Source organism: Nothoprocta perdicaria, unplaced genomic scaffold (assembly GCF_003342845.1).
Source record: "Nothoprocta perdicaria isolate Ctin4 unplaced genomic scaffold, notPer1 scaffold_2, whole genome shotgun sequence".
Classification (NCBI taxonomy): Eukaryota; Metazoa; Chordata; class Aves; order Tinamiformes; family Tinamidae; genus Nothoprocta; species Nothoprocta perdicaria.
Genome location: NW_020455204.1, coordinates 3,771,910 through 3,790,257, shown reverse-complemented (window position 1 = coordinate 3,790,257; position 18,348 = coordinate 3,771,910). Strand labels below are relative to the sequence as shown.

At 36.4% G+C, this 18,348-nt stretch overlaps 1 long non-coding RNA gene across 1 annotated transcript in view; it reads left to right on the top strand.

Annotated features, from left to right (window-relative positions):
* Positions 1-16,562: 16,562 nt before the first annotated feature.
* LOC112946060 overlaps positions 16,563-18,348 on the top strand; it is a 76,451-nt gene continuing 74,665 nt past the window's right edge. The window contains exon 1 of the long non-coding RNA XR_003249132.1: positions 16,563-16,625. This is a non-coding gene — a long non-coding RNA (uncharacterized LOC112946060). The remainder of the gene's footprint in view (positions 16,626-18,348) is intronic.

Below are 18,348 nucleotides of genomic sequence, written 5' to 3'. Positions count from 1 at the left end.
GCCAGCCGCGCACGGCTCGAGCCTGGCGCGCGGTTACCCACAAAGTAACTTGCCGTTTCTCCTGCTCCCCGGAGAGCTGCTCTGCGTGATTAACGCCTAATTGCGCTTGCGAAACTTGGGCAACTCGCTGAAATGCCCAGCTGAAGCGCGCAAATAGCACGGAGCCCTGCCGCCCTCGCGCAGGCACTTGCTAAAAACGCGCGGGAGGGAATTCTTGCAACATCCACTTTGTTTTTTACGGTGCTCCTGCGTGCTCTAGGTAGGTCAAAACACAAAACGTGAGGCTCAGCATGTAAAAAAATACTAAGCTGATTTTTAGGGCAATGAGGAATTTTGTTTTGATGCTAAAAATATTTTAAACTGGATGGTGTTTTTCCCCYGCAAACTTCTATTTTGTGTTAATGAGAATGGTTTGTGGCGGAAATAACGATCCGGCATGACAGAGTATTGACATTGGCTGATTGTGTCTTCTTGTGGCTGAAATGCTGCAGTCTGTGCGAAGTGCATTATCCCTTCAAGCTTGTATGAATTTAAGCATTTTGTTTACAAAATTATGGAGAATTGTGCGGTGAGGTAGTGAAACCTGAAATTCTGGTGGCTTTGAAATGTTGCAAGGTAGTGTAATAAAGATAACTTGTTTCTTGTTTAATCTGCCTTGGAACAGATGATGGTTTGTTATATGAAATAATGCAGCATCTATACAGTGACGAAAGTAACTGAAAAAGCTGGATAGTTCATTGTTTCTACAAGGTGAAAAATAAGTTGTGGGCTATGCTGTGCTCCTCAGCATGCAAGATATTTGGATGGATGCTTGTTAAATTTGTTTTAAGCAACATCTCTGTAAAGGCTTGTCTGAAATATTTAAATTACACGCTCCATTAGGCAAATGGGTTTATCTTTCCATTGCTTGGCTAGAGGAATGTATGGAGAAGGCAAGGTTTAGAGGAACAATACACTTGGACTGCATAGTTTCACTGCAGTTTATCCTCCCGTATTGTCCAGAGATGCTTAGGATGTATTTTATTTGACATTGGTTGTTATCATAACAAAGTTGACTTTGATAATTTTATTTTTGCTCTTTTTTTTTTTATACTATAGTTTCTCACAACATAACTGAAATTCAGTTAATGTAACTATGGAGTTAATGTAATATTAACAGATAATTGATGAAAAACTGCTGTCTTTAATTTTCACTGCAGGGACTTTGAGTGGGTTTTAGTCTTGGTAATTCTTCAGCATTGGAAGAATGGATAGGAGTTACAAATAAGGATAAATTCATATTGTATTTAGTTGGGATGCTGCACTGGAAATGGCAGAAAGCCTCCTTTTGCTTATACTTTAAATTTTGCTCAAACTACAGCTTAGGGATGATATTTTATCCTGAAGACCATCTGTATGCATATAACAGTTATATAAAACTAAGCTTCTGTATCAGATTTTATGTAATGCCATACACTATATTTCTCCAGTGTTTTTGATGGATTGTGGTTGTGTCTGAATTGATACACTGTGTTAGAATTCTTGTGCTACCAGATTTATAATTTGCTGCTCTTAATATTTTATTGTGTGGGTTTAAATCATTGACACCAGTGTTGTCTCATGCTTAGTAGTAACAGCATTTGTTTACTACAACTAGCTTATGCCTTTCCATTAAAACAAAATATGACAGTGTCTTGTCTAATGTGTATTCTGCTACCAAGAGCCATCAAAGTAATCAAAGTAATTTTCAAAGCAGAAAGGCTAGTTTTTTTTTTTTTTAACTTTCTTGCCTCTCTACAAAAGGAGTAGAAGGCTGATTCTAGGATTACACCACCATGCACAGGAAAAGAATTTCAGGTGCATTGGTCTCATTTACATTTTTCCCACTTCATATGAGAATCACCTAGAAATTAGCAGTGAACTTTTTCCTCCCCATTAAAATACCTGTGTTCTTAGAGAAATGTTTTTTTCATAACATAGAACATTTAGAATACACATGTAACCAGGTAAACATTGTATGCCTTTCAGAAAAGGCATATAAAACCTTAATAAACAAGATCTCAACTGTTCTCTTAAATTCTGGATAGGTTATGGTCTGTGTGTGTCCTGAGGCAAGGTTACCATGTATCTCAACAGACATTTGAGAGGAAAGAAAAAAAGTAGCAACTGACCAAAATATTTTAGATATTTTAGGTAATTTGTGTAGAACAAAACTAAACACAACAAACAGTGGCACAAATTTTCATATACCCATTAGTTCTTCCCATTTTTACTCTCACATTTTATAGCTGTAAAAAAAAAAAAAAAAAAAAAAGCTGCTTTTGATTCCATATGTTGAGGTTCTAGGGTTCCAGCTCTTCTGGGCTTGCTCAGGCTTTCCTTTTAAATAGTAACCAAGACAGATAACTTGCCTAATTTTCAATGACTCTTGCTCATTTTGTGTGCCTGTTTTTCAGCAGTGTTGGAGAACAGGCAGGATCCAGTTCTGTGAAAGGCTGGCAAGTCAGCGCTATGGCAGGCACATTTGCAAGAAGCAGCGTTTTGGTGTGTACACATGGCTAATCATTTTATAGTAAGTGGACAATGTCTGTTATTCATCATTAATTTATATACACACTCATCAAGCAAAGTATCCTTTTGAGAGTCCTGATTAGAGTCACTGATTGCCAATGTTTCTCTRTGTACTGTGACCCTTACCCACTATTGTACATCTTTTTGAACACAAGTCAATCTTAGAAGAAAAAATGTGCGAGAAACACATTACAAAAACATGTATGGGTAATATTCCTAAATATTTTAATCTATTAATTTTAGGTTAGCTGGTTGAGCTCATATCTGGTCACTAGGCTAGAGTGAAAATGACTGAATATATTTTCTTATACTAGTTGTTATGTTGGGAACATACTAATATTGACACAAATGGCTTCTGTGTGAAAACAATGAATCTTAGCTAAGGAGCACACTATAAGACCCCTAAAATAGTTTTATTTAGTTTTACTGATTTGCTATCAAATTATGTATAGTATTTGCTACAGAGTTGTATGTTTTGTCATCCAGTCTGTGTAAAATTAGTAGAAATGTCACTAGTTCTAGGTAAGGGCCATCCGAATCTGGTTTTAAAAGGCTACAATCAAGCCAAGAGATCTGCTTAACCATATTCTTAAGATCAGGTCCTTTGAGGAGTTAACCCAGAGAAACAGAATCTGTGCTCACTTCTGAAGATGATGGAATCTGCACGGACCTTTTGCACAAACTAGAAAAKGCAAAATTAAGGTTGCCGATCACAGCTTCCAGGCAGAGTAGCCTGACAACATAATTGTTATCCAGCAGTTGTCTAACAATTGTTGGAGTGAGGGAGGTTGGTTGTGGTTTAGGGTCTTTTGGACAAGTCATCTTCCTCGCTGTGTTTCCAGAGCTCTCAAGAGAGTGTTGACATTGGAAAGAAATGATTCTCAGTGTAAGAGATGGCTTTCCCATTTTAGAGGCAGGGCAGGTTTGGGAAGCCTGCAGAATGTCTCTCCCTTCTTCCATATTTATATAGCTGAAAGTGAATCATTCCTCCTAGAAATTTACCATGCTTTTTGCCTACTAATTTATTTCTGAGTACATAGTAACTAGAAATAGGATTTTGCATAATTATTTAGAAGAATGGGGCCATATAATGTAGAGCTGTTACTACAGTCTCATAAAGGCTATAGAAAAAAATATTGGGAGAGATTGAAAATGATTTTAAGATACTGAATTAGAGGAACATTTTTCAAAGGAAAAATATTACTCCTCCTTCTAAACAGAAAATCTTTAATACTTCTTAGTGATAATACTCTGCTTTGTGCAGCTTTCACAGAAATCAATAATCACCAACAATAACGAGAGAAACTCCTGTCACAAGCTATGACAGTCTCTGTTTGTAAGTGACTGATTTTGGTGTTGGTTTCTGCAGCAAGAAACTAGTTGTGGTGATGCTGCTGGTGGCAGTAGTAAAAGATTTCAAGCTTCCCAAGGAAAGCCTGGACGTCTGTGTTTGCTTTCCAATTTCTGTTGCATTGAGACATTCATATTGTACATTCTATGTTTTTTGCAATCCACAAACATTCTGGGTCTCTATAGACTTGGTTTCTTGTTTAGGTCTCTATCTTGTAAGGTGCTTGGATGTAGTGTCAAAATCTTCTGCGCACACCTCAGTTTATGTTGTTTCTAATCATGGCGTTCCCACATCTCACACACATGCCTTTATTATTTATTTTGAAAACAGCAATAGGGTTTCCATAAGCTACAGTGGAGCAAGTCTGCCACTAATCTGCTAGCTTATGATTTTGTAGGTCAGGGAGAAATTGAGATTTTGCTATCTAATCAGTATCATCTCTTTGCTGCTTCAGTGCTTACATGACATCTCAAGCTGGCTAATGATTAAAAGGCCGTAGCCAAGGCATCTTTTACGATTTAACTTTTATTATTTGGTTGTCTACTTATTGTCATACGCCGTTGAAAGGCTGCAGTCTAGCACCTTACCAGCAGTTCTGTCCCTCAGAGTAGATTCTATTCATCTCCTTAAGGTCTAGGAGCTGTGAAGTGTTTACTGTCTTGTGAAACACAGTGCTGAAGAACTACAGCCTGAACATCACAAGCGAGAAGTAAAGCAAGTAAGATCAGTTTGGGGCCTCTCTTGACATTGTGCAGTTATCATAAACTCAAAATTTTTTTTTGTTCTTTCTCTCAAAATTTAATAAATTGGGTGTATAGAATTAAGCATYGTTCTTTGCCTTTGATAGGCACTCCTGAGGGCAGACTTCCCAGGGGACTGATTGCAAGCCCTGCAATCTCAGTTGGATACACTTTGAGTTATCTAATGAAGTAATCCCTGTAAGAATTCTTGCAGCTCTAGTGACCTTGACTTTCTTTGAGGTGCCGAGCAGTAGTTTAATTTGAAGTACTGGACAGAAAAAATACTTCACAGGATCTTGTACTACATTTTTTTTATTGTTTTTTTTTTTTTTAATAGGTTTTAAATAGATAAATAGTTTTTTTTTTTGTTTGTTTCTGCTAATGGATTTTTTTTAAAGATAAAACTCTTGAGAAGTTAACGGTGTTAAAATAAGCAATAGGAGAGCAGGATGCATGCAAAATTTTATGTGGAAGACTTATATCTGATTACTGCCAGGCAGTTCCAATCCTAGCAAAGGCAAATTCTGGAGGAAAATGGTGAAGCAGAAATACATAGGGCTTTGTTTGTGGAGCAGAAAGAGTTAAATTCAACTTCAGCAGGTGCAGCAAGGTTTTGAATAATGCGAGTGAAGCAGCTGAAAGCTTTAAATGACCTTAGGTTTGGCAACGTGTTCTCTAAATTGCCACTGTTGTCTGCTGACTTGCAAAAGCAGGTATGCTTTTTTTGAGCTCGAACAGAATACCATTAACTTGCTAGATTCATGAGTTAATAATAAAAAAAAAGGCCTGTTAATAAATTTGATGTGGAGGCATATTGAAAATCATATTAGGAACATTTAATTCTTGGCAATATTTTTAAAAATTAATGTTTTAATGAGACAATGAGACTTGCTTGTTGGTCCATCTTGTAAGTGGAAGCCTTGCCTTCTGGGAATACCAAAAGGTAGGTATTAAGTCAGCCCAGAAAAGAATTAGCAAAGCATGGATTTTTTTTTTTTCCCCTCCTTTCTGAATGCAGGCTATCTTTACCCAGAACAGCATTGTGTTCTACTCTTGGTAATGGTGTTGGTGGAAATGTTTGTTTGTTCCTAAGTTCTTGCTATGTATTTGATGTGTTCATTCAAGTATAGACCTCTGCTTTCACTAACAGCATTTTTCTTAAACAACAACAAAAAAATGCTGCATTAACTTGTTGCCATAACAATGTCTTTGCCTAATTTATCTACATTTATTGTAGTGTTAAGTGAGTTAGAGCTACTGTTGCCAAGAACTTAATTGTCTGTTTTTCACTTGTTATGGGAGTGTAATTTCTGCCCCTGGGTTGGAAGCATGTCTGTGTAGTTCCTCCATGGGATGTTCTCGTTATGGTAAATGTTCTTTATTTAATCTTGGTTATCTAATGATAATTCCTGTTTTATTTTTAAATAATGCAATTCTTGATCACTAAGTAATTCCAAGTGAGGTCAGAGACAGGAGTGCTCAGTCAGGCTATCCCTGAATTACTTCAGTGTCTGTTAGTCATCTGAATAAGTGTCCATTTTTCAATTAAAAAAACCCCAAACCATGTAGACGTGTCTCGACAACATATAGAATACCAGGTGTTACAGAGATTTCCCTAAAGCATGAGGATTGCAGTATGACTTCAGATCTGGTTTGCAAAATGTGAACTATCTTGGGGAAGGAGAGTCTGATGTGTGACCCTTCAGGTGGTTATAATGACTGCAGGCACATCACTTAGATGCCTGAGGTAGGAAATGCAGCCACTTCTGACTGCATAAAAAATCATGGCTAGAGACAGACTCGTCTAGAGGCTGCTTCAAAGCATAAGTCCAATGTAAGTGCTTCAACCGGCACCTTGGAGGAGCCTCTCCATAGAGGAACCAATTGTTACCAATGAGTAATTAATAGAGTAGGGAGACTCGTTTCCTCAATTATATCAGGTGCTGAGCTTGAGACAGCAGGAATATTCTCCTTGAATACCTTAGACTGTTTAAGAACACTGACATGGTGGATATTTCACTTTTCATTGATGGGTTGAATGTTCTTTAGACAGTCCTTTATAAATTTCACCTATAAGATTACTGTAGAAGATTGAAGCTTTTTTTTTAAATCATTTTATAGAGTTATCAAAATTTTGAGTGAATTCTTCTGATTGCTGGCTGAATTTCTTATGATGGGTATGAACATAATATCACTCACATATCAGTCCAGTAGAATCTGTAAGCTTGCTGCTCTAAAGGTTTTCATTTCAGTTTTGCTTTTATGGGAAAGTGCAAGGAAGCATTAGACATAACTGAATACAGAAAGGAGGGCATGAGCATGACTGACAGTGTTATGCTAGGGCTTGTCAAGGAAAGACTCTTTATTAGCAACAGAAGATGCATAGGAAATTTCGTTTAAAATTATTTCATAAAAATACGGTGTTCTTTTTAATGTGGTGCCTTTTTTTAGGAAATGCCAGGTTTATTATATGTTGCAGTGCTGCTCTAGAATGTGTGCAGAACACTTATTATTGGAGTAGACACCTCTAACAATATTTTACTCTTTGAGATATAATCCTACTATTGTTTTAGTAATCCTTTATGATGGGCTCAAATGGCTTAAAGATTAAATTGCGGGAAATRAGAAATATTTTGCCTCTCATGGATGAACCTTTCTCCGTTTTGATAGGCCAGTGCCAATGAGCATTTCTTGTTTGCCAGGTGTTACCTATTGATAGGTCAATTCTTAAGCATTTGTAGGAAAAAACCTCTATATATGATAATGATAGCATGTTATCTGGATTTGACTTTTCAGGACTTAACAACTGTGACTTGTAGTCAAAAAAAAAAAAAAAGAAACAGTTGTTGTATATTGCTATCAAGCTTTGATTTAGAAATAAACCCTATTTTAAATAAGTGAAGTCTAAGGTTCCCAGTAGAACCTTCAGTCTGAGAAAAGAAAGCTTTATTAATGTGATTTGTAAAATGGCAAGAACTCCTTCCCGAACAACCTTTATTTTCATTTTACAGGTCAATAAGTACAACCAGTAATGGTTGCAATGTGGTCAAAACATCATTTTATTGTATGTTGTATCCATAAACCTCAGAATTTTCTGTTATTCTTAAAATGTAGTCTCTTCTGCCTAATAATCATCACAGTTCACTTTATTCTATCAATATAATGTCAAGTGAAGTGTCACATACAGATGCTGACTTAACCTGGCGGTGCCCTGCTTTGAGCCACAGACCGCGTCGTGCCAGCTGGTGCAACTTCTCCACATGGTTTTGGTCATGTTCTTCTTTAATTTGGTGTGACAGTACAAGTACTGTGTTATTGACAGCTGCTAAAGTGAGACCATTATGGCAATAATCAATAACACCTGCACAGAATAACAACTACTATGAGAGACATATTTTGTCCTTATTTGGAAAGTCGTGCTGTCACAACTACCCCCATTTGCGACGTCCATAATTTAGGTAATAAAATCTCTATTTTGGAGAAGCTGTGAAGTTAAATGCTAAGAAATGATGATATATCAATATGTAAGTTACATATTGAAGATTTTACTACAAACAGAAACAGCACTTAATAGATTCCTGTGGGTCTGATTTAGGACCAAAGTACTTCCTTACCACAGGCAGAAAGATAATGGAAGTAAAAAACCATATTCCCTCTCCGGAGGCCATATTTAGAGATGGAGACTGAAACATTCTGTTTTTTAAATATAATGTTACAGTGGAAGCTTATGAAGTCCCTAAATCTGCATCATTTTCAGCATTTTTTTTGAATAGTAATTATCATCCCATTTCTGTCCTTAAACTGGGACAAGTAATTTCCTCTTCATTTTACTGATACTTCTTTCTCTTTAATTGAGGAGCACATTTTAAAAGATTGCTGCTATCCTCTGATTTTTCTATTCCAAACATAAACTCAAAGAAATTGAACAKAACACGCATGTTGGGACCAGTAATTTTGGAACAAGTATGTTTTCTTAAAATATAATATCTATCTGCCTGGAGATGCATCTATATTCCCTTACTTGCTTCTTACTTATTACTTACTTCTCTATTGATTTTGTTGATCAGGTGATTAGCAGTGAGTCCAGTGGAAAATTACTATGTGAGGGCATTCAGTATATTCCTAAACCTGAGTGAAAGAAATTCAGAGGCACTTAGGACAACAAAGAATTTCAAAATTTTCAAAAGTTTTTGTTTATACCAAGGTGTATGCTTAAGTCCAGTCTCCAGTGGAGACTGTGTAATTTAGAGAATATTGACCATTCACACTTGCCTCGGGCTGTCTAGTGGACTATATTGCCCATAATTAAATAGATGAATGTGCAAATAGGATAGGCATCCTTCCAAATATCCACCTCTATATTTAGCAAGTACTTCTCATTTCCTCCTCTGTAGGAGGGTAGTGATGTTGGAAACCTTAGCATTGGCCAGGAGTGCTGTGCATGTTTTAAGCCTTATCCTTCTAGATGTTTTTGTTTCTCATTATTTTGTCCTTGTATTCCTTTGGATTAAAACTTCCCAAGCAAACAATTTTTTTGCATCCTCTGGCTGAATTTATACACAAATAAATGCCAGTTCTTTATGCTTTGTGCCACAAAAGAATGGGAAGAACTTGGAAGTTTCACCAGTTAAACGTTCTGAAATTTATGAAGGATRTAGCCAAGGCAGGGGGTGCATACGAAGGATTTTTTTTCCTCTTTCTCCCTTCCTGGAAAGCAAAGCTATCCATTCTTCAACTTTTAATCTCATTTTATGTCTCAATATTTGAAAGACTGCAGTACTTCTTTTTAAAATGCAGCAAGCTAGCAASGTTGAATCAGAATTAACACGGAATTAAGTGTTCGATTTAAGTCATCCTTCTACTGACTATATTAGCGTATCTGTGAGAATATTATGCAGAGAATGTAATTTTGTTTACCACTTCTGACACCAATTTGAATAGAATCAATACCTGTTGCTTGAACTTTTGTTACTCAAGGCATCTAAAACGCTGACAGATTTTCTGGCAGACTTCTGGCAAACAGATCACAAAATCCTTGTAAGTAGATATTATTTGACCTGCTAAGACATCCTTCAAAAAACTAGTGGCCTTGTTAACATGTCACACTCTCCTGACTTTAAGAAAAAAAGTTTAATTAGGAGAATCTTACTCATGTAGCATAGTTTCAGGTGCACACAGTATTTGGGGAATCCAAAATGAGTACAGCTGAACTTAAAACAACCACSACACCCAGCAATAAACTGGCTGATTTTTAGAGCACAAGATTGATTATTTAGTGACTTTAGTAGCTACGCAGAATATAAAATATTTACACCAGGATGAAGAATTCTTATAGGGAAAATAAATTTCTCAAAAAGTTTTCTTCCAGTAAGTATAAAACTTAGGAATTATGCACCAATGTAGCAATTACCCAGTTTTAGTGTTTAAGAGCCTGTTCATTTATCTGTGCTCTACACATGCGTAGTTTCACAAAATGCACATGAATTACAGGTGTGTTTGTAAGGGGAATCATGCAGAGCATTGACTTCTTAGGAGACATTTGACACTTAACTGCCTCTTAATGTTGTCTTTCTTTCAGCAGTTGTTACTGATKAGTCTTTTTTAATAGCAGTCCCCTCCCCAAAAGAGTGCTTGTGCATTCTTGTCGCTTCACGTGATATTATGTGTCTGACTGCTGATCTTGATCTAGAGAGCATTGGGTTTATACAGGTTTCTCCCAGTTCTATCTCGAATAATTGTTTACATGTATTTTTGGAGACAAATAGTAGATTCTTTATGAAAAACTAAGTATTTAAAGCATAGATATATTTAAATTCATAATCTATCAGTCACATTCAATAACAAAGACCAAGAAGCTCAAAGTAGGTGAAATATCCAGGAAGGAAATGTGTGCCTGCTTTGCGGATCCTTCTTTGACAAGGGGATTTAGAGCACTCACTGGAAGATGAAGGAATCCAGACCCCTACGTTATTGGACCCTKAGGCCCTGCTGTGTCGTTACTAATGCATGCAGGCACGTTCAATAAAATTCATGGTTCTACAGCTCATTGTCCTGTTCAGAACTCATTGATTTTTAAGTAGTTTCCATTGATCCAGAATACTACAATAGGCAACACAGCCTATTGTATGTTGGTGAGTACAGTGTAGAGAAGTCTTATTTTAATCAAAATCTGATGGAGGGAAAAGACTTTACTGCAAAGGGTGATTGAACACTGAAATAGGTTGCCCAGATTCTATCCTTGAAGAATTTCAAAACTCAACTGGAAAATATCCTGAGCAACATTCTCTAATTGACCCTGCTTTGAGTAGGGGAGTTGACTTGATCCATCTCCACCTCAACCATTCTGTGATTTTTGTGAAAAGAAAATATTTAATAATTTAATATCTTTCAGTTCTTCTTTCTTCATCTTGTACAGGAAGCAGCAAAGCTTCAAGGATCATGTTGATGCAAAGGGCAGAAAGGCTAGRAAGAAGTTCCTGGGATGCAAGACATTCTTTTATGTTTTGTACCAGCAAGTCTAACCCGTTAGTGCAATGTGGGCAAAACTGTCAAGGTAGAGCTCACTAGAGAGCCATGGTCTGTCTGGGTTATRGCTGTAGCTCTGAGGAATCCATTAGCAGTTGCATTTATGAAACTCTAGACATGGYTATAAGCTCCTCTCTCGTGGCTAAAAATATAGGAATCTTCTTCCTCAGGATAGGAAGAATGGAATTGCCTGTGTATTCCTGCTTACAGGCCTGAGTCTAGATAACCCTTTTTACTGTGTTGTATCCACTGAAATTAACGCTTATGGTCAAACCATTGTCTTTAGTGAAATAAAGAATTTGCGAAGTTTTATTTAAAGGCTCCCAGTGTCATTTTAAACACCTATTTTCAAGCATAGTGAATGTAGTATTTGATTAATTTTAGCTTTACCAGCAGGTGTATGTTTTTCTCATAATCTGTTTTGTTTTGTTTAGTATTTTGTGCTTGAGTAATATTTGCAATTTCTTTTCTACAGTAGTAGGATAGTAACAGCAGCAGGAAACCTGTTTAGCTCAGCTGGAACGTTTTGGCCTCTAGAGGGCTTTTTTTTGTTTTTTGTTTTTTTTGGTTATTACAGTCAGAGTATGAAATAACTGCCTGCTTATCTTTATGATACTTTGATTCTCTTTTCCTCCTCATCCCCACTTCTTGTTCAGTATTGTTCTATAGGTTAGATTTGAGACAGATGCTAGGAACAGTAAATCCAAGTGGATTGTAACAGATATTATCTGACATTGGCATGTCTGTAACTGGGAAGATGAAAACAATAGGCAGTAAATGTTTTGGACAAGCTGAAAGGAATTGCTAAAATAATTCACAATTGTCTTGTCTGTTAGACTGGATAAACAAAACAAAGATGATTTCCTTTTATGCACGTTTTTCAGGAGCCTTGGGAATTGCTGTACTGTGGGATGTGCTGCTGTATTGAGCTGTATTCCTGCCAAGCACTTGCTTTGTGTTTTACACTCTTGCTTTTAGCCATACAATCCTTCTGTTTGGAGTGTGGTGCTGTGGCTRAGTCCTGGACCGAGACCTGTGCTTGGATTTCACCTCTGTAGCTGGTCTGTATTAGAACACATGGAGAATGTGTTTGTAACATGAAATAATAAACATGCTTAGCCCTTCTTTCATAACTCTATGTTCCATAGATACAGGATATCTGATGAGCATGTTTTACCCTTATGGGGAGAAAGGCAGAGCTGTTAAATATGTGACTAGGCAGTCTGGAACAAAGTCATCACTTCAGCATCCGTAGAAGGTCGTACCCTTGTCAGCCAGCATTGGTTCAGCATAAGGTCCCAGCTAGGATTGTYTGCACTTTGCCTGGAGCTGTTCTTTAGTAGACCTTCACCCTTTACTGTGTTGGGAACTGCTAATATGGTTGGTCTTTTGAATATTTATAAGCAACTTATTAAGATGGTCCTTACTGCAGTTGTTCACAAATATACTCGTTTTCAGTAAGTGCTCTGGCAGAAAGAAGTTTGTTCAAGCTCATGACAGACCAATAGATTAAGTGCCCTTTTCCCATTATTTTTTTTCTCCCTCTTCTTAATAGTGTTAAGCCATGTTACTTATTTGGCAAATTAAAAATACAACTCCGTTTTTATTGCTGTTCTACTTTGAGTATTGGCTTGGTTCCTGAGATATTCAGACCATTTGGGACCGTGAGCTTGGCAGAATAAACCTTTCTAACAAGGTTATAAAGGAAGCCTGCAAGGCTTGTTCCCTTGTGTGGCTGCTTCACTTCCCTAGTGTTCTGCAGCTGAGCTGAGCAAAAGGGGATCCAAGGCTACATGGCATCACATCCCTTGTAGCTTTAAGAATGTGTGAGCTCAAAAGGTTAGTGGTAAGTTTCAACACCATTTTTTTTCTCATCAAGAATTGTGTTTGTCTGTTGTTCTTACAGTGTACGTTTCCATACACTTGAATTTTTCCTCGTAGGAGCCAGACTGAATAGTAATTGATAACAATCAGGTAGCAATTACCAGTATGTGGAACATACTTCATTGAAGCTACATTGCTTGAAAAGGCCAAGAAACAAATGTTTATCAACAACATAGATAAATATAAATTTTGAAAAATACAACCTTAACGTGAAAGATTCGTATCTGACTGTATCATAGATCTGTGTTAGAGACTTGCACAATAGAAGTAAAATGCTTCAGTTGCCTTTCCAAGTTCCACATGGTCCTGTCATGAGGGAGACCTATGTGTATTCAGATGGTCTAGATGGCTCTTTATTCTATTAATGATGGAGATACTTGTCTTTAAGGGTCCTGTATGGTTCCAATTTAGAAATAAAGGCCAAGTATATTGTTCTCAAAACCAGCATTTTTGATGTTAGACTTGAATCTCAGTCTGAGCATATATATATAAAATATATGTAAAATACAGAAAGGTCACCCTGTGGTGAGTAAAGGGCAGCAGCTCTCTCTTGCCATCAGTGGACTCTTGGATGTGACAAAAATGACAACCTTGTGGAGTCCTGGGCAGTAATATTACAGAAGCAGCTTGACAGTAATACTGTGATTTCACCAGATCCATGTGACACTAAAAATATGTCAAAGAAATCAATGAAAACATTAAATCCTTGAAAAGGTCCAGCATTAATAAAGATTTCCTTATTTTCAACAGATACTGTTCCTGCTCAAGAGTTTATGGAAGCATAATAAAAATACTGAATTTAAGATTGTGCCTAAAATTCCATTCTGTTTTTTATCATTATATTGAAAATACAAATTGCGAAGCTTGTCCTTCATCTTCTTCAATGATATTTTCTATACTTTTTTCAGATTTTTTTAATATGAGAATTTAAGAACTTCACTTAAGAATGGAAGTTTTTAAAGTGTCATACAGAATTGTTATACTGCTTAAAATGGCCCTTCTAAAATTATTTTTAACATTTTGTGCCATGTTTTAAGACCTAGCAAAGTTATTGATTTCTTTTTTCTCTCTAATATTCCCTCTGATGCCTGTTTAATATTGTCTCTGGTTATTATCACCATTTGCAGTTCTTTTGGTTAAAATAAATGAATTTTTAAAAATGTTTAATAGAGCTCAGCAGGTGAAGTCTGAATTACTGAAAGCTTTGCCTGAGGTTGGATTTGTACTGATTCTTCGCATTTCTTCTGACAATGCCATCTCCCTTAGTGCTGCTTCTGGAACAACATGACCCTTTTAATGAAATTTCATTTTGTAACTAACTGAATTTTCATGTATGTGGCTTTACTTGCTAGTACGTTTTGTGATGGCGTTTCTCCTTTGTTCTGCAGTACTTAAAAGCATTTTACTTATCAGAGCTGGAGATAAATAAAGCATCCTGTTTACTAATTAGATAAATTTTCATCAACTGCCATCCTGAAGGCATTGGAATGGCTATATTAAGATGCAGTGTTGTTTTATGGTTTGTAAATTATGAAATGAGAAAGGAAATTTACCATGGAGGGGAAAGGCACATGCTGGAAATATTCGACTATTATAAGATAGTAAAACACTGACTGGCTTACAAGAATGGAAGGAAAAAATAAAGTAATTTTTTTACACACTTTTTTTAAGTTTCTTTACAAAAGCAGTCTGCAGATACCTTTGTATTTTCTAGGGAAAAATCAGCTTCTAGGATATAATAAGCTGTTTCTCCCATCCTCTCTTCTCTTCATTCTCTGAGCGTTAGTCATTTGTTGCTGATATTCATGGGTTTGTGAGCAGTCTTTGAGCTGGAGGAAAAAAACAACCCCAACAAAAAAAGGAGTTAGTTGTGATATTGATTGCATAAATTGCTACCCGTGGGGGACATGCTGTATGTAGGCATGGTTGTCCTATATCTACAATCTAGCCACTAATAGAAGACTGATGGCCAACAGTGCTGTAGCATTGTTGTTGTATAGCTACTGTTGGGTATATATACATTGGCTATATATATATATATGTTTATGTTGTCCCAAATTTAATGGTAGTCAAGAATTTGTTGATAACCATAATATAGAATTCTTGACTATCATTAAATGGTAGCACTGTGCAAGCAACTCTTAATTTTTGAAAATCTGTTACAGAATTCAGGAATTGAAAGCGATTTTATATTTGAGGTCAAATGATTTATCCTGTTTTCTCTTGTAATGCAAATACTGCTAACTCAGCAGTATTCCAGGTTAGATGAGGATGTGCTTCTAATGAGCAGAATATACATGGAATCAGACATCTTTGTAGTTTGGAAACAAAGAYAAGTAGCATAGTTGAAAAAAATATATGATTTTTAGCTTTTTTTCCCTCCTTTTTAAAAGAAAGGTTGATCAAGACTTTGCAAAGACAGTATTCATGCTTTTTGTAAACAAATGCTCTGTATTATTATTTTGCCTGTCTTGCAAGAAAAAGCAAATAAGACATATAATATCTTGACCTGAAACACTATCAGTTTCTCTAATTTCTGTGTGTCTCTTTTCTAAGAAAAATAGTCTAATTACACTGAACTGTAGTTTAATCTCATTTACGTTAATGGCAAAATTAGTGTGTTTCTTAAAGTGTTATATTTAATTACATATTTGTGATTGAAGAAATACGTGGTGTTTATGGGTATCTTTCCTGTAGCATATTGTTATTGCAGTGCTCATCGGTTGTGAAGATAATGTGACTATTTGGCAGTGTTTTCTTTATGGTGTGTTCAGTAATTTTGTTTCAGAAGGAATAATTTATCCTCTTTCCTAAGGTAAATAGCCCCTAAATGGGTATGTTAGTAAATGGGTAATTAATATAATTGAAGTAYGTACTTCCCTACTTTATTATTTTGTTCGCAAAGACAGAGAATGTTCATATGCTGCATGTGCCTTTTTCTTAAAAATTTTATTTTATTTAAAATTTTATTTTTATTTAAAAAATTTTATGCACAAAATCATTTTGTGGTTAATAGAGGGCTGCTCTTATACACTACGTAGTGGTTGGTTCTGGCTCTTAAGAATCATTGTCTTGCTTCTCTTGTGACACTGCTACATGTATGTGCCAGCAAGTGTTAACTTACTGAAATAAAGCATATGGTCCAGAATAAATTTAAGAAAAGAGATAACAAGAAGAAACATCTTAATTATTTTATGCCTTGCTAGTATAGGAAAGAATTTATTCTTTTCATCCAGAGACTTCAGTAGAAGCATGTGCGCACACTAGGAGTATTCCAACTAAACAAGAAATCTCTGCAGTGAACTTTTGTGTCCAAAAGCAATAACTCAGGAGACAAGACTTTCACTGGCCTCCAGTTTTGTACAAAGGGTAGGACTGCAGCTTTGCAAGTGTTTGTGCAAAGAAACTCGACATAGAAATGTTCTATTATTCCAGTCAATAAGCTCTTAGTTCCATACTAACAAAAGTTTCTTTTCAGAGGTTGATCCGTCTCTCTTGTTTTTCAGGAATATCCATATGTTTGAGTTCTGCTTTATGAACAAGGGAAGAGGGCTAACAACTTGCCTGAACAGGTGGTAAGTAAGGTCAAAACTTCACTGCATGCAATTTTTTTAATTACCTATATATTTTCATGGCTGTGAAATCTAGAAAGCAAAATAGTTAGCACTTTATTCCTTCTTGCCCTTTTATGCTGTTCCTTAGCCAGCGATGAAGAGGTGGAATACAGATTCCAGCAGCTATTCTGCTTTTTAGTATCTAAACAATATATAAGAGATGAAAGAGTTCTTAGGAGAATTTTCCCCATAACAGTTATCCTCAGATGACATTTGTATTATTTAGAACACAGGGAATAGGAATAACATGACAGAAACAAGAAAGAGTTTTCTCTTACCCAACAACCTCAGTACATGTTCAAAATTAGGAATAAGTAGCTGCCTCCATAGCCATTGCAGCTAAATTGGAGATGGTGTGTGGATACACCAACGTCCTGTTAGTATTCTGTGGTGTATTTGGGAACTAAGGGAATCTACAACTTGGAAAATGTTCTTCCTTCTTCTGTGCTGAAAGACGGGTAGTAATTGTGGGATCATTACCAGTGTTATTTCTATATAACTTCTGACTAAGACTGATTTTGGTATTTTTTTGGGAGCGAGGTACACTCTATACTTGCTTTGAAGAATATGTCACCTTTAATCAGAAGAGGCATTTATTTTCAGAATGATGGTGCTTTCAATTTATTGCCTGTCAGCCCCTGGTGTATGTTGCATAGTTTCATTACTCTTGCCTCATTGGTTGCTCCCTTATAAAATAATTTTAGTGTTATTTTTATTGGCTRTCGGTTGGTGGCTCATAATGATAAAGTGAAATTACATTTTTCTCAAACCATGGACATCTTGGTGGAAAAATCTGAGAAGCTGAAGCCATTTGAACCTGCTCTTACTCCCACTGAGGTCACTAATAGAATTTCTGTGGCTTTCAGTGGGAGTAATGTCGGATTGTATAAAATGTGAAGGCTTTTTCCCTGTTTTCAAAACCTCCTGTAATAGTCTGCTCTAGCTAGACCTACATGGAAACCTAACTAGCTTTGTATTTGGTTATGAAAAAAAGTTTCCTGAGTAGGAGAAAAGTTTTAACCACTTCTGTTATGCCAACATGTTGAATTTTTCCTTACATACAGCTTCAAGAATCATTGCCCTGTAAAGACTGGCTATCTAAAATTATTTTGCTTGCAGATCAATGTATTTTACTGTATTGCATGCAAAGACTGGTCTGGATGTGCCCAGTGCCACCTTATCTSTGTGTCACATCACTTACAAGCTAAGTAGGGCGACTTGCTCTGTGTATTGTATGCCTGAGGATATACCACTACATGCTTAGCTTGGTCATTCAGGCCTCCTGAACTTGCTCATGAGATTAAATTTTGCCTTCAGTATCATCCACGCAACTGTAGCCCTTTTGATGATGTTGAGTTGTTTTTTAAAAAGGGATATTTGATGCTTGGGTACAATATGCAAGCATTTAGTTTCATGTATTTGTGTCAGTCTCATTTGGAATCACTTTAAAATGTTTAAATAAAAATGGTTACATGTTTGAAAGCCTGGAGGATTTGCCTTGGTGATGTTTATGGCCTGACACAGTCTGCTCGTCATTAAGGCAGTCCAGTCAGCTGRAAAGTCCAAGGCCTGGGCTGCAAAGCTCTCTGTCCAAGTGGCAAGGATTCAAGTGTGCCTCCTGCTGCAGTTGTGTGTGCAGGGCTGAGCGCATTAATGCTGCAAACAAACATGTAACTTCTGGTAC